This window comes from Pleurodeles waltl, chromosome 2_2, assembly GCF_031143425.1.
Source record: "Pleurodeles waltl isolate 20211129_DDA chromosome 2_2, aPleWal1.hap1.20221129, whole genome shotgun sequence".
NCBI classification, from domain to species: Eukaryota; Metazoa; Chordata; class Amphibia; order Caudata; family Salamandridae; genus Pleurodeles; species Pleurodeles waltl.
Window position 1 is genome coordinate 638,178,580 of NC_090439.1, and position 12,492 is coordinate 638,191,071.

Consider the following 12,492-nt stretch of genomic DNA (forward strand, 5'->3'; position numbering starts at 1 on the left):
TAGGCTTGCCCACTGCTCCCACCACAATTGAGGTACTATTTTGTTCGTTTTTAACTTCTAGTGCCCTTCAAACAGAAGGCTTGTGACCAATGCTTAATTTCTAAATAAAAACTTGCCAGAGCCCAAAGCTCTCCTCTGAAACATGGGGCTGCTGCAATTAAATATGCGAGCAGGTAATACTGAGGCAGCGTTACCCTGAAGCCATCTTGGGCCTCTTTAATCCATTTACAGTCACTACCTGCTCCTTCAGCTCACTCTTGCAGTTTTCTGCTTTCTCCCTTTGTGACACGTTTTGTTTTTCTTTTCCTTCGTCTTTCCCATATGTCTTCAGCTAGCAGTAAATGCTTGAGGCAGAAAAATAAGTGCTGGCCCTCAAAAATAAGTGCCAGTGCCCGCACAGGAAACCACTGGCTCAAAAGAAGCTCCAATCCACCCTATTCCAATCTGCCGTACTCCAATCCAAAACAATCTGTCCCACTCCAATCTGCCCCACTCCAATCAAAAACAATGTGCCCCACTCCAGCCTGCCCCACTCCAATCCAAAGCCATCTGTCCCACTCCAATCTTCCCCACTCCAGTCTGCCCTACTCCAATCCAAAACAATATTCCCCACTCCAATCCAATCCACCCTACTCCATCCCAATTCACCCCATTGTAATCCACCTCACTCCCCTCGATTCCACCCCACACCAACCCAATCCTCCCCATTTCAATCCAATCCACCCTAATACAATCTGCCATTACTCCAGTCTGCTCCACTTCAATCCAAACCAATCTACCCCACTCCAATCTGCCCCTTTAATCCAAAAACAATTTGCCACACTCCAATTCAAAACAATCTGCCCCACTCCAATCCAAAGCAATCTGCCCGACCCCAATCTGCCCTACTTCTATCCAAAACAACCTGCCCCCATCCAATCCATTTCAATCTGCCCCACTCAAATCTGCCCCACTTTGATCCAAAACAATCTGCCCCCACTCCCACCTGCCCCACTCCAACCTGCCCTACTCCAAACTGCCCCACTCCAATCCCAAACAACTCACTCCAATCCAAAACAATACGGCCCACTCCAATTCGGCCCACTTTAATTCAACTCACCCCAATCCAATCCACCTCACTCCATCCCAATTCACCCCACTACAATCCACCACAATCCACGCCACCCCACTCCAATCCAACACCCCATTCCAGTCCATCCCACCCCATTGCAGTCCAACCCACCCCACCCCAGTCCAAACCAATCCACCCCCTCCAATCCAATCCACCTCACTCTAATAAAGTCCACCACTACCCAGTCCACTTCAGTCTATTCCACCCACACCACCCCAATCCATCCCACTCCAATACAGTCCACTTTAATCCACCCCATGCCAGTCATATCTAGTCCACATTAATCCACCTTTCTTCAGTCCAATCAACCGCATTCCAAAGCACCTTGATCTACCACACTCTAATTCATTTCACCCCTCCATTCAATCCACCCTACCCACACAAATCCACCTCACCCCAATGCAATCCAACCCACTCCAATCTAATCCACCCCACTCCAGTCCAATCCACCACATTCCACTCCACTCTAATCCACCCCACTATACTCCAAACCTCCCCATCCCAACAATCCAACCCAATCCAATCCTGCCCACCCTATTCAATCCACCCCAATACAATCCACCACACTCAATTCAATCCCCCACCAAATCCACCCCCTACTCCACCTCACTCAATCCAATTCACCCACTCAATCAAATCCACCTCACTCAAATCCTCTCCAATCCACCCCACCCCAATCTGAGCCACCCCAATCCAATCCACCCCAATCCGATCCACACTAATCCGGTCCATCCCCGACTTCAATCCACCCCTCTCCAATCCAGTTCCCCCAATGCTAATCAAATCCACCACACCTCAGTGTAATCCACCTTAATCCAGTACACTCACTCCAATCTACTCCACTCTAATCTACCCCACTTTAATCCATCCCACCATAAATCAATCCACCGCACTGAAATCCACCTCTTCCATTCCACTTTACCCCAATCCACCCCACCCTATTTCAGTCGACTCCAGCCCACTTCAATCCACCCCACTCTACTTCAATCTAATCCACCCCATCTCATCCCAGTGCAGTCTTCCATACTCCAAGTCATCGAGCCTACCTCACTCCAATCCAATCAATTCAACACAAATCCAATCCACTGCACTCCAATTTACCACAGTATAATCCACCCCTTCAATCCCAGTTCAACCGACCCTAATCCACCCCACCTCAATGCACTCCAATCCACCCCAATCAGATCCACTCCACCCCACTCCGATCCACTCCATCTCTCTGCAGTGCACCACACCCCAAGCCAATCCACCCTATCCTGTTTCAATCCACCCCACTCCAACTCAGTCCACCCCACTCCAATCCACCACACCCCTCTCCAATCTACCTCACTCATTCCAATCCACCACACTTTACTCCAATCCACCTCACCACTCTAATCCACCTCACTCTCTCCCAATCCAATCCACCCTATCCCATCCCAGTTCAGTCAACCCCACTCCCACCCATCCACCCCACTCCCATCCAGTACACCCCACACCAATCCAATCCACACCACTCCAGCCCAATCTAATCCACCCCATTCCAATCCAATTTACCACACCCCAATCCAGTCCACCCCACTCCACCCCAGCGCTATCACTCCAATCCAAACCACCTACCCCAATCCAATCTATTACACCCCAGTTGAATCCACTCCAATCCAATCCACCTCACTCCATTTTAATCCACCTCACTCCAATCCAATGCACCCCACACTAATCCACCCCACTTCACTCAGTCCTCCCCACTCTACCCCAATCTAACCCACCCCACTCTGCTCTAATTCAATCTACCTCACTTCCTCAATCCACTCCAAACCATTCCACCCTATTTTACTGAACTCCACACTATGACACTTTCTGCCACTGAACCACTAAACTGTACTCCCCTCCACTGAACTCTACTCCCCCTAATCCATTTTATGACACTCCAACAAATCCACTCTACAATACTCTACTCACCCCACTCCACTCTGACATTCCACACCACTAACTTGTATCCATGCTGAACAGCAGCCAAACTGGTGTACAACATGACAAAACATATTGCTGAACCAATTGCTCTTGTATAGGCTCTGACACCAGTGCTTGGATGAATGCTGATCAGATGCTTTCCTCTGGTGAATACAGACCTGAAGGGGGTAGTGGAATGACTAATGGTTAATGGGCTAATGATTCACTGTCTCCGCTACCTTTCTCTGACGTTCTAGAGTCTCTGAAGTCGTGAGGGAAACCAAGAAAGTGGGTGGCTCTCTGACTCCACCAAAGGCCTTCTCCCCTGCCAGGCATTGGTCAGTTCTGATTTGTAGCAGGCATGCAGCAGCCGGCACCCAGCAGCTGGCAGGGGATTTTGTCTTCCTGTGAGCACCTCTGTCAATGCTTCTTTAAGCACAGCTTTCTCAGTACGAACAGCTATCCTTCTATAATTATATATATGATGAAAGGACAACCAAAAAGTATTGAGCAGTTAACATTTTAATTAATTAAGACACAGTACTCTAACTAGTTACTTCAATTTGGGAGATCACCATTCACTGTGAATAGTTCAGTTTATGACTGATATCAATCAAGGAAAGACTTTAACTCCAGAAGACGTGCACAGGAAGGATGCATACCTTTGAAGGCAGAGACATACACTCAACAGAAAAAATATATCACTTTATATCTTAAAGCATCCAGTTGTTTTAGCATTATATTTACCTTTATACATGTGAGGCCAGATTTGCTTGTTTTGTCTCCTATGCATACCTTGCCCGCTCTGGTGTACAGAATAGTAAATCCTGAGTGTTATCTTCAGGTAACACACTTCTGGTGATACGCATTGTCATGGATGCAACAAATTTAGGTGATGATAAAAAACTAATTAGACAAGGTCATGGAGACCTTCATTTAGAGTGCAATGGTAAATCAGACCCATACCATGATGTAGTAGGCATATTGCTGTCGTTCCCGAGCTCACCAATAAAAGCAGAATAATTGGCTTTGCCTAAATGAGCAAAAAATGAAATCTTACTTATTGACCAAGTCAATCCAGATGTTTCTCTCTGTCTTGACTAAAGGAATTGGGAAACCACACAATCGTGGTGGATAAATGATGCAATTTGGATGTGATTTTTTATGGTGATGTCTCATTTATTCCCAAATAAATTGCAGTCTCCAAAGCAACATTCCACAATCAATGTCTACTGAAAGGAGTTCTGTCAATACACCACTACTCATCCAAAATCACTCTAGTGCTTGCTTTTGTCATGTCATACCATGAATGTTACAACAGCCTATATATTGGACTCCCCCAGGTGTCTGTCTAAAAACTCCACGGAGTTCAATACTATTCAGTTCACCTCTTATTTGGCCTGATCAGTAGAATCACATCACACTAGCACTTAAAACCTGTCTATTCTTTGGGCTCCAGTATATGTAAGTACAACTTATAAAACTCATCTTACTACCCTGAAAAACTACTTATCCCTTACCAACCAACCCGAAGCCTCAGGTTCACCAAACATTTCTTGTGGTCAACCCATTGATGCTAAGCTCCCTGCCTGTTTGGGAAGTTATCTCAAATCCAGAAGATACTTAAAGACTCATGTCTTGAGCCTGGCATTTTGATAGTATAACCCTCTCCATGACCATCCACATTAGATGGATCTTGACTAAACATATGCCTATGTCTGGTATCACCTCTTCACCCAGGCAGTCAGGAATCTTGCACTTACATGCGTTGCTATTTAGGTGGTATCATTTTTTATGGAGGGTTATCTCAAGGCACTATCCAGATTCCGAGATGATAGACTCTAACACAGATTATAGAAAATGTACTAGGTCACTCCCTCTTGTATTTACTGCTACATCAAAGTGCTCTGGGGCCTACCAGAGGGTGGTTGGTTACATTTATCAAAAACATAAAATGAAAGAAAATAAATGAAAACAAGACGTTACTACATTCATGATCAACAATATTGCATCTATTTCAGGATTTTAGCTCACGAGGTAGGAACATCCTGAGGTGTTTATCATAATACATTTTTATTTATATGCAAATAAACAACCACCAGCTTTTTGCGAATTATTTTCATTTTATTAATTGACAGAATGCTTTATTAATATTCTGTGTTCTCTTCAGTCTTTAGAAGTTGTCATACATTGCTGCAATAATATTTAATAGGACGCTCCTATACAATTGCCTTGTATTCTTGTGTATTTCTTAGCACGTATCCTTTATTGTTATATATTTACATCATATTAATTTATATGCCACATGTTCTTCGCTCTCTTTAGAAACTGTCTTGTATCCTTTTCTGCACAAGCACTTTTAATTCTTCCTTTTCAGTATTGTCTTTTTATTTATTTATAGGCTACTTGTTTATCTGACTTTAGGTCCTTTCGTTCTTAATTTGTGAACAATTAAATGCAGGGGCCCAAAGAGTTTCTTTGGAGCTGGCAGCTGGCACCAATAAACACTAGGGCTGCCGAATGCAAAGAATGCCTAGTCTAGAGTCCACCTCATTCCTACTTCTTCAACCACTCTGTAGTCACTTTTTCTTTATCTCTTTGCCATACAGGCTCTCTTTTCATCTTTGTTTTCTCCCTTGGCGATTGTTTTCCTTATCTTTCTCTTCTTCCATTTTTTCCCTTTGCTGCCTTTCTGTCTTTTGCCACAGGTCTAAATCTGATGATAAAAAATAAATTCTGGTCCCCAACATTGAGTGACACAACCAACTACCTTCAACCATCAGCACAACTTAAGCTCTTGGTCTCGTTCCTTTTCAAATGTAACAGCTTCGTTTATATCACCATAAACATTCTTATATAGTCCCGTTATATAATTACATTTCTCATTTGCTCTATTGTCTTCGATATGTCTCACATCTATGAATCCCATTGTGCCATGTCCTGTAGACCGGATCAATCCTCTGAATTCCCCTACAGCGAGGAGGAATGTGGAATTCCCAGGAACACCTAGTTGAGTATCATCCGTGGGATTACCCATGTCACTGGGGTGAGAGATACCCTTGCTCATTCACAGATCTCCAAGAACTACAGGGATCCTACTACCTAAATTGTCCTGGGGAAGCAACGGGTGTGGGTTCCCACTTAGTGCATCTCGATGGCACTTTGGTGTTACAGAAAGTGCCAAAGATTCTTGGGAAGCTTTACCTATAATTCAAAAAATACAAAAATACTCGTGAAGGAATCAATCACTATAACCAGACATCACAATTCAAAAGGGGTAAATATCAAAATAATCCAACCAACTGGTAGAAATTAATTGTGTATAAAAGTAGGCATAAAAATTCCGAAAGGCGTACTCAGTGTCAAATAAAATGCAGCATACTCAAGTTATTCCATTTTAGATTTCTCTATACTAAATCAATAGTTTAAAGTACTAAAGTACATGCATATAGCGGGACACACAAACAACGCTCACCGACATATGCCACAAAGTACGGGAATTTTAAATCCATTCAAAATAGTAGCATAAATATTGAGAACAAAAAGTATTGAGAAAGTCTCCTACCTCAAATAAAAGTGGCACTTAAGAGTGATCCCAAACCTAACCTGGAATGAACATAGACGTTTTGATCTCCTGTTGTCTCTACTTGAGTCCATCCTCAGGACCATGTTTCAAGGTACAAAAAAGCCAACTCCTGTCACTAGAATAAAGGAATAACTATCATACATAAAACATAGATGTGACGCACAGCCACCTTTTGAGAGCGACCCTGCAAGGTGTGATGAGGACACACTCACACACTAACTCCACCTGCAGGGGGAATATATGCTCCCTCTCAAAAGTAGGGTGGGTGCTACCTGCACTGTGAACGACTGATCGGCTGCTTCTAATATCTGGGCCACCTTTCAGCAATCAACTGTCCCCTCGGCAGGTGTGAGCTTGCAGCTGCCCTGGGGCAGTGCATTACCTGTGATAGGATGCTTTGACCGAGTAGGAGCCCAGTGCACCGATTTAGTGGTGTGCCACAGCACAGACCAGGGCAGTGCACCCTATACAGAACGCAGCCACTGTACTTCTTGTGGCCTGAATCCAGTGTTTTGTAGGCTGCCATCACTGCCATTGTTGACGAGGCAGATGCTAACCATCACCTTCTCGCTCCTACTCAGCATGGTTGCCATGGCCAGAACCAGCCAGGAAGTACTACCTCTTATTTCGAATGTGGAAGGCTGTAGACAGGTGCAGCCTATATGCTTCGTGGGAAGAAAGACTCCCAGTTGAGGAAGGGAGACTAACTACCCTCATCCACCTCCAAATCGTAAGGGTTTGGTGAAAGGGCACACCAGTCGCTATCTGGCAGACTTCATTGGTGCTGTTTTGATTTCTCTTTTCCCTGTATTAAAGATTTGCAAAATTTCAAAAGTGGGGAAAATCTATCCTAAAGTGGTAATTCTGGTGCTTTTACTCCAAATATTGGACGGACCATAACATATGGAGTAATACTGACTTATAAGAAAAAGGCAGCCTGAATTATACTTATTTTTTTCTATCAAATACTGAGTACAGTAAAAAAAATTTGCTCCACGTTTTAATTACGAGATACGCTAGCTAGCTTTCAGGCAAAAACAGTTTGCTCCATTCCGTACTACAGAAGGAGATAGCATAGCACAAAAATCAGCTTTTTGCCCTCAGAAAAATCAGTTTGCAGTGAGGAACAACAGCAAGACTTAACTGTTTTGTACATTAGTGAGCAAGCAACGCAGTGAGGCAGCACGGATTTCCTAAGTTTTGCCCTGGAGCAAAGCTTCACAACCTATGGCAGCACACATCACTTGCTTCATCGTGTAATTAAACTAACAAGAAAATAACACACGTGAAGGACAAAGACAACCATCATCCATAAAGCCCTGAAAGCAGTTACATAGCAACACGTATTTCACATTTTCTATCACATGTCAATGTTTTGGACTGCTTTGTTAATTCTCTTCGTTTGGTCAAAAAGTGCCCCATAATAAAATCATAATTGACCTATACAAAAATAAAGAGTGTTTGGGTACCCATTTTCCGCTGTTTTACGACTCTTAACCGAGGAATAGAAAAAAAAGCTTTTTGGATTTAAGCTCATGGATAAATGTACACAAACATTGTGAGTTAATTCAGCAAAATGAAAGAAGAAGACACAACACAAACTTAGATTTTTCCATTTTCTGCCCAGGTCAAAGACTTTTCTGCATGTATTGTAACCATGTGTGCATTTTCTTCTGTGTTTGCTCCTTGCTGTGTTGTTCAAGGGCAGGACCTCTTGACACCTGACAGCTCCGTGTGATAAGAGTTTGATTGGAGGGGCTCCGCAAACAATACTTTTCTCCCTCAAGTACATGGGATGCACTCGCCGCGCTTCAGGGCGCTTTTCTTCCAATTTACGCTGCATAGTATTGAAATTTCATATTTAAGCGGAAGGAGAGAGTTTAATTAATTGCCTCTTTTTCCGGTCCTAAACCTTTCAAGATGGCCGCGCATCAGCGAAAATATGACGAGCCAAATATTCTTTCAGATTTGTCTAGACTAAATGATGTTCTAGCAGCTGGTAACGTTGATTAATTACCCTTCCAAAGGACACCCGCAAACTCGCCCAAGCCAGTGAGAAGGGAACCACGCTACTCAACCTGAAAAAAGATGGCGAAGTGTTTCTCAGGATCCAATCACTGGCGCATAGTGCATCTGAGTGCAGGGTTGCAGAATACCATGACTGCCCAGTTTTCTTCTATGTCATACCTCTACTTTCTTCCGTCAACCTACACTTCCTGTCTCTTTTAGTCATGCTTGTAGTTTTATTTTCTTCCCTGTGTTCTCACTTTTACTGGTTCTTCCTCCTTCCTCCATTTTCTGTCTTGCTCTCTGTTTTTCTGGCTCCAAGTGCGATAATGAAAAATAAATCCAGAACACTTGCCCTACCGGCCGTAACTGGTTGGCAGCATGTGTTTGCTATCTACAGGAATCCTGGAGGATGGGAGAGGCAGAAGGTAGACTATGCCAACTTTGAACTCTCTCTCCTGAGCTGCCACGCTTCGTATCAATATGCTATTGTTATGGCTGAGACTGGGATTAGAATTCTGTAATCAAGCAGGAGGGATCACAGATCACTAACCCTGCTCCTTAAACAGGCAGCCGCGGGGTAGCAGTGGCAAACTCCTAACAATTCCAAAATGGCAGTCTGTGTGCCTCACAGCAGACATAGAAAAGGTAGCAAAAAAAAGAGCAGTGATGTATGCATTGCTATGCTGATCTCAAATGTAATTGGACACAATGAGGAAACTTCTCAAGACCTGGCTGTTCGAGCAGTAGCAGCACCTCCCCGCCCTCCCCCACCCAGTAGCGGCCGGCAGCTTTAGGAGGGAGTGGTGCGGGAAGCACACACACACACACACACTCATTCTTTCACACACAGACACGCATGCACGCACATCCACTAACAACACTCATAACATTCAAACATGCACGCACCAAACATTAATTTTAAAAGTTCACACACACTCATTCCTTCACACACACATGCACATCCATTAGCAACACTCATACCATTCAAACATGCACGTACCAAACATTCATTTTAAAACACCACACACACGCACATCCATTAACACTCATAACATTCAAACATGCACGCATGCACCAAACATTCATTTTAAAAGATCACACACGCTCATTCTTTCACACACACATGCACACACACACACACACACACATGCACATCCATTAACAACACTCATAACATTCAAGCATGCACGCACCAAACATTCATTTTAAAGCATCACACACACTTACCTTCAGCCTCGAGGTCCCAGGAGGGTTGGGACTGCTGCCTTCCCTCTTTGGCTGACCCTGAGTAAATCAACTTGAGGCCCCCCCCTGCAAAGTACCTGGAGAGGGGACCCGAGACCCAGTCAGGGGCCTGCCACCCAAGCACAGTGCGCTGTGTTGAGATGGACCCCTGTATCTCGCTCCCGCGCCGCGGTGGCTGTGGAGGCTAATGCTACACCACTGCACTAAAGTCATAGCAACTGTGAAAAATCCAAGTGTAACAAAAAAACAAGGGCAGCAAATGTGCCAAGTTCATTCACCAGGAGAGTAGTGAGGGTGTAGTATGCAGCCAGTGGTGCTTTCTGGAGCTTTGGTGTCGTAGTGCACTGCCATTTACAGACAGTACATTTAGCACTGAAATGGTCACTAAATTTGCATAGACATACAGTTTTATTGATAAAACAGTGCAGTGAACAAATGTTAAGTGGAAATCCGGTTAAGCGAATAGTTATCATTTGCACATAATCAAGTCAAATGTCTTGTTTTGATCCTACTAAAGTCTTTGTTTCGATCACATTTCAGAATTACAAAAACTGTACTTCATTTGTTTTTTCCCAATTGCTGATATTGTTTTAAATGCATATGTAGTTCATTTACAGGTATTTAAGTTGTGTATGTTACACAAATCTGACATGCTAGAGCCTTTCCTTTCTTGTCCTGTATGCAAGCAAGATTGTCAACTTGGTCCCTTTAACAAAATCCTCTCTCGTTGCAGTCAGAGAAATTAAAGTGAACATCAATTCCCAATAAGCAGCAACATGTCAGAAGACATAGCCTGACATTTGACCCCTAGCTTTGAATTCACAGCAACTGTGCCAAGATAAACACAAAATGTAAAGCCATCTTCATTGCTCATTCACCTTCTGAACTCCAGGATGATTATTTTGGGAGGTGCTGCAGCAACCCCTGCACCTCTACTTCCAGGTCCTATGATCAGATCTTGCATCAAGGTGGCCAGAGATCAACAAGTGGAAATGGTCTGTAAATACTGGGACATGCGGATTTTGGCGTGGTAAGCACTCCATCATGTGATGTGCTCCATCATTAGGCAAAACTCTGAGTAAGTGATAATTATTGCACTTGATAAATTCTGAACATCTCAGCACTGGATTTTATCTGATGCGATAATTATCACACCTGACACTGAGGCTTTCATAATGAGGGCAAAAATTGGTAACATTTCAGCTATCGGGATGTGCAAAAATACTCATAAGATAAGGGTAAAATCATATGGGGACTGTGATTCGGTAACTGTTTACAGCTGTGTATATCAATGTTGCTTGCAAAATAAGTATACTTTAATGTAAGTCTGCCACTTTTAAGATTGTCGGACATAAGCAAAAGGCAATATAACAGGTTTCAGTAAATGTCAAATGAGACCATGTTATAGTCATCAAAGATTCTGTAAGGGCCTTAAAATATTTTATCAGGTAATTTTAGTCATGCAAAGCATGTCAGTAACTACTTGCTTTTCAGTTTCTGTTACATTTCTTACATTTAATCATGGGCGATTCTGTGACAAAAAAGTTTGTGCGATTTAGAGTACTGGGCCATACCCGGCAAAACTGAAGGCATGTGAGATGGCTGTGGTACATTACCGTCTGGAACATTTATATGCTATTATCTGAGTCAACTTGCAGACCTAAATGTCTTGTATTCAATCCCTGTTCATCACAGTCAGACATGTAAGAGTCTTTGCACTCCTCCAGGCTTTGGAGTTAGAGCCAGTATTGACAGTTGAAATAAATCACCAGTAAGGAATGTTGACTTGAAAGACTAAAATTATTTAAGCCACAATTAATATGTAGCAAATCAATTGAATATAATTTCTGGAAAATGATAAATTACAAAGTCCAAACCTAACAAGCACGGGTTAGTGGCAGAAGAGGCACAGTTAAATGTGGCGGAAGAGACAAAAATACAGTCACAGCATGAGTGCACGAGATTGGCATGTGTCAATCTGCAGCTGGTAATAGTGTCAGTAATGTGGCACTGATCTGTAGGTCAAGAGTGCACCATACATATGTCAGTGCCTGGCCAAAGCAGAACACTTGCTGATCCTGATCACTGGATTTTAGGGTCTCCCATCATGGCTGGCCTGGTACTCTATATTCCTGTTCCACCGGGGTGGTGTGTCCAGTGTTCTCCTAAGCTTCAGCCCAACAGAAGATGTCTGATCCATGCCTGATGCAGAGGCCAAGTCCAATGCCAAGCTACTTCCCCGTGGTCAGTTCGGGCATCATCTGGTATCTCCTCCTCTGCGCCATCACCTTGGTGCCCTCTTTCGGGCAATGTGAATTGTGGAATTGTTGGGCAGTGGAGATCCTGGTATGGGAATAGCACAAGCCACACAGCAAAGAAGATAATTCTGTGCCATTCCCTCAACAGATGTCAGAAGTGCCAAGCCTGAAGATGAACATCATATGTTGTGTCCACAGAAAGCTCTGAAGCTTAATTTCTCATCACTTCCACAATAATGCATCAATAGCTCTTAAACATGTTTGCTCAAGTCAGAGTGCAGCTAGACCATCCAAGTGTACTTTGGATTCAGTTGACATATTTCCTCTGTGTCCAACACTTAGGGCCGTAT